This window comes from Pyrgilauda ruficollis, unplaced genomic scaffold (genome assembly GCF_017590135.1).
Source record: "Pyrgilauda ruficollis isolate IOZ18807 unplaced genomic scaffold, ASM1759013v1 scaffold186, whole genome shotgun sequence".
Lineage (NCBI taxonomy): Eukaryota > Metazoa > Chordata > Aves > Passeriformes > Passeridae > Pyrgilauda > Pyrgilauda ruficollis.
In genome coordinates, this window is record NW_024517651.1 from 599997 (window position 1) to 604874 (window position 4878).

Genomic DNA, 4878 nt, shown 5'->3' on the forward strand with positions numbered 1-4878 from the left:
CGCGCAGGACGCGCCTGTTGCTGGCGGTGTTGTCGCCGCCGGGGCGGCAGCGCTGGACGCGCCTGTCAGCGGCCCCGGGGGCAGCGGGACGGGCTCCGCGCTGCCCGGCCAGGGCTCCCGGCGGCGGCCGCAGGGATGTCAGCGCGCCGGGGCGCGGGGGACACCAACTTTGTCGCCGTCAGCACCGTGCGGGACCCCCGCCGTCCAGGGCCGTTATTGGCATTCCCGGTCCCCGCTGGGAACGCGGCGGAAGGAATTAGCATGCTGCATACCACATTGATTATCTGCTCGCTCGGTGTTACTGGAGAGCACTGTGCGAGCCTGTTGCTCAATTTTATGGTACTTAAGAGCGCTCGAGAGGACAGGTCTGGCTGTGTGCGCGAGGCTGTTTGGGTGAGCTCGAGCCTAGGTCTGTCCAGGGCGCTTCGTTCTCTGTGGTGACAGTTGTGATGCTTTTTCTGGTCCCAAGCCTATTGTTTCTGGGAGGGATTTTCCGTCGTCTTCTAGATGCTCATGGTGCGCTTTTAAAAGTAATTTCGAGTTAGTCGTTATTGTCTTTGCCTTTGTTGATATGTTTCCACTGTTAGAGTAGCCCGTGAAGAGGATCTCCAAGTGTAACTATTACTCTGTTGCCTTGGGCAAGTGACAACCTCTTTTGCCGTTTCTCCATGAGTAAAATGGGGATAATAATACCTTGGAGAGTTGTTACAAGAAGTAGTTAATGTTTGTAGAGGACTTAAAAGACCTAAGTGTTATTAATTAAGCCCCATGACACATTAAGGTAAGAGTTAGCGAACCAGGTTTGCACATGGATGAACTGAGGCAGGAAGAGATTATGATTTAGCCAGAGTAACGTCCTGGATCTGTGACAATAGCAGAAAACAAGTTGTAACTACTTCACGCTGTAGGCACAAGGGAGCCGTTCTGGATAACAGATAGGATTCCAAGATTACTTGCCCCTCCCTCACCCCCCCTCCCAATTTCAGGCTTTTCTACTTTAGGAGGTTCTGCCTCTGTGACTTCCAGTTGACTGGATGGCTCCAAGGACACTTATGGCTTGCCCACTTAAAAGTGTTTCAGCAGTTTTCATAACAAGATATATGTTCTAGGATGCAAGCCAAATCCCGACTTAAATTCCATGAAACATTCTCCTCTTTTCCCCTGAAAACATCGTGTGGAACTTAGTTTTGATCCTGTTCCAGTCAGTGCAGTGTGCACTAAAGCTGACATTCCTGTTCCATCAAAGTTCTTTATTAAAGAAAAATTCCCCTGTCAGTCTGCCCTGGAGATTGAGTGGAACAGTTGGATTGTTTTCCTAAGGATGTAAACATTCCACATATGCTGGGGCCGTACGTGCATCTCATAATTGAAAGGTGATTTTCCATCCCCAGCCTTGCACCCCTCCCAGGGCGGTGATTCCCCAGCACAAGGATGTGACACTGTCAGAGGCTCAGTAGCATTAAGCAGTTAAAAAACCAGAAAAAGTTGTCAGAATTCAAAAGGAAACTGAGTCTTCACCTTCCCAAGTTTTTCCATCCTGCATTGGCTCTTCTTTGATCTCTTGTAATGCCGTGAGGTTGACACCAAGAGAAATCGTGTTTGCAGGAGACTTTGGGAATCACATATGCTCCTTTGACAGATTTTCTGTGCACAATATTCATTTCATATTTCTGTGGAAGAAACTTTTCCACAGGTGTAAGAGGAAGAACAACTCGGGGCACTTGCACATTTTTGTAAAAACCATTCTGAAAGTCAAGCTGAACTATTTTGGCAAGAACTTGCAAGAAAAGCTTGAGCAGGGGGATTGCACAAGAGAAACTCCAGAGTTCCCTTCCTACCTCAGCCATTCTGGGAGTCTGTAAAAGCAGGATGCATGAAGTAGGGCTGGAATTTGACATAAATTTAAAATTCCTGTGCATTTCTAGACATGTGTGTGCTCTGGGAGGAGCTTGAGACTTCTTGTCCTTTTGGGACGGTGCCTTGGGGTTCCAGAGCATCATCATGATCATTTCAGGATCACAGCTGGATGAGTAATCATACAACCCTAAAAGTGCCTTTTCCAGGTTTTGGGTGTGCAGCTGTGCCCTGTGCAAACCCCGTCCAAGTTCTGGCCCCTCTGCTTTCAGCCTGGTGTCCCTAGGGAAGCCTGTTCCCTAGGGATGTGTGCTGGGGGTTGGACTTTGGTGATGTGGCTGCAGGACCACTGAGATCATCCCAGACTGAAAGGCTGCCCCTGGCACACGCTCCCTCTGTGACTGCATCCTCATTCCTTAATTCCTCGGGAGTGTTCCTCTCCACAAGTGCTTTTCTCATTCATCACTGAGAGTGGATCAGACGTGGTGATTCCTGCTCCTCAGAGAGTAAAGGACCAAGTCTGACTGAAATCCCGTCATTTGCTGGCCCCAGAATCGCTGTCAGCACTTCTTGTACGTCTCAAAGAGGAGATTGGTTTTTGTCTGTTGTATATGAAAAGTTCCTGGGGTGCTGCTCCCAGCTCTGGGGCTCCCAGCACAGGAGGGACATGGACCTGCTGGACTGAGTCCAGAGGAGACCACCGAGGTGATCAGGGGATGGAGCAGCTCTGCTCTGGGGGCAGCCTGGCAGAATTGGATTGTTCAGCCTGGAGAGGAGAACTTCAGGGTGATCTCACTGTGGCCTTCCAGGACCTGAAGGAGCTGGCAAGGATAGAGAGAGACCCTTTACAAGGGATGGAGGGACACAGGGAATGGCTCCCACTGCCAGAGGGCAGGGCTGGATGGGATTTTGGGAAGGAATTCCTGGCTGTGAGGGGGTGAGGCCCTGGCACAGGTGCCCAGAGCAGCTGTGGCTGCCCCTGCATCCCTGGCAGTGCCCAGGCCAGGCTGGGCAGGGCTGGGAGCACCTGGGATAGAGGAAGGTGTCCCTGCCATGGCAGGGGGTGGAACAGAATCAGCTTTAAGGTCCCTCCCAACCCAAACCGTTCTAGGATTCTGCGATTTGATGTTTGTACATCCCAATTAAATCTTCAGAAAATGCAAATGTGCACCACAAGTGCAGAGTTGATTAATCAAATCCACGATGGGTTGTGATTTTCAGGGGGCAGGCTGTTCACGTGGAATCATTGCTGGGATCCTGGGAGGGAAGAACAAGCCCTGAGCAGCTGGTTTAAGAGGAGCTCTCCCAGGCAGGATGTGGCAGTGCCAGCCCTCCCAGAGCTCCATCCCGGGGGAATTCCCTGGAGTGCAGTGAGGTGCAGTCTTCCGATTGCTTCGGAGAAACTCACGTACAGCCGGCTGCTTGAAAGCCTATCTAACATGTTGTTTACGTGTTGAGATGCCTGGATGGCCATTATTTAGTGTTTTAGAAAAATAAATATTTGACATTCACAGATGAAGACATTTTCAATAGCACTTGAAGAATTAAGTGGGAAATCATCCACATCTAAAGCAATCAGCTCAGGGGTTGGGTCGGAGCTTCCCAGTTGGCAGTCCTAACTTTTTCTAAATAAATTACTTCCCAATCAGATCAGTTTCAGTAATTACTTTGATTAAGGTGCTCTTAACTTCTTAAATGATAAGTTCTCTCATCATATCCTGTGATCCAAGGAAAACCCTTGTCAGGACAATCTGCTGTAAGAAAACAGGGAGTTGAGCACAGCCTACAGTGCACTTCCAGCTCTGCCAGCACTGGGGATGCATGTGGGATCTGAGGAGATGGAGCCTTTGCTGCCTCAGTTTCCCTATCTGATGGGTCAGTGTTTGGGTAACCCTGGGATCTGTGGCCAAGCCCAGGGAAGGAGTTGTGCAGCTGCTGGTGGAGAGATTAACTCAGCAGCACATTGATCTCTGCTCTATCGGGACATTCAAAATACAGCTCCCCATGGGGGAAGTTTTCAGAGTCCAGCCCCCTCAGTCAGATTTCTGTGCATCCTGCTGGAAATGACCCTAAAGCCTACATTTAGGAATCTGTGCTGCATTAGATCCAGCAAGGATCCACTGCCCACCAAGTGATGTTCTGCTGGAGTTACATAGAAAAGAGATGATGGAAATAGAAGTTATCCCTAACAGTCCTAACTGTCTGAATTCAGAATTCATTTTTGGTGGGTGAGGAGTCTGTTAGGTGCATGAAACACCTCCAGTTCTCTGCCCATAGTATTTAGTGTAGCAGTAGAATTTTAAGTACAATACTGTCATGAAAATAAGTTTAACTAAAAGGAGCTGTTAACTCCACAGCATCTGGAAAATAAGCTGTGGATACTTACTTAAAGGAGCATAGTTAAAAAAAATACATCCTGCTAGTCATTGCTAATATTCCAGGTGTAAGTGGGAGAAAAGAATCTAGGACTCCAAAGCGTTTGGATTAGAAGTCACCTGTAAATTAATTACCTTATATGTATAAACAAGAGTGTTGTTAGCAGCAGAATAGGGCCAGGCAGCTGATGCTGCAGGGCTCATTAGCATCCTCAAAGCCTCCCAGGGAAGGGAGGGATCCTGTCCTTATTTAGGCTGTGTTTGGGAATAGCTAATTTAAGTTAATAAAGTAGCAGGAACTCGGATCGAATCCGAGCAGTTGTTCTGAGCACTTTGGCCTGTGCTGCACCAATTCAGTCTAAATCATAACTCCGTTTACCCTAGGCCATTCTAACCCACGGCTGCTTTGATTTACCCTGTACTTCGGGAGGTGCTAATTAGTGGAAGGGAGGTAATTCAGTCTAAGGCTGAGGCTGTACCACAAGGGCTTCCCTGGCCCCACAGAGCAGCCAGGTTGGTGGGGAGCCCCACACGGGTTCCTTGGCTGCCCGTGCCTCTCTCAGCCTGGCTGGGGAGAAGCAGCATCCCCCTTCCCTTCCCTTCCCTTCCCTTCCCTTCCCTTCCCTTCCCTTCCCTTCCCTTCCCTTCC

The 4878-nt window shown here is 49.3% G+C and overlaps 1 protein-coding gene across 3 annotated transcripts in view; it reads left to right on the forward strand.

The window, feature by feature from the left end:
• CTDSPL2 (CTD small phosphatase like 2) overlaps positions 1-4878 on the forward strand; it is a 30287-nt gene that overhangs the window by 211 nt on the left and 25198 nt on the right. The gene's annotated exons all lie outside the window — the stretch shown is intronic.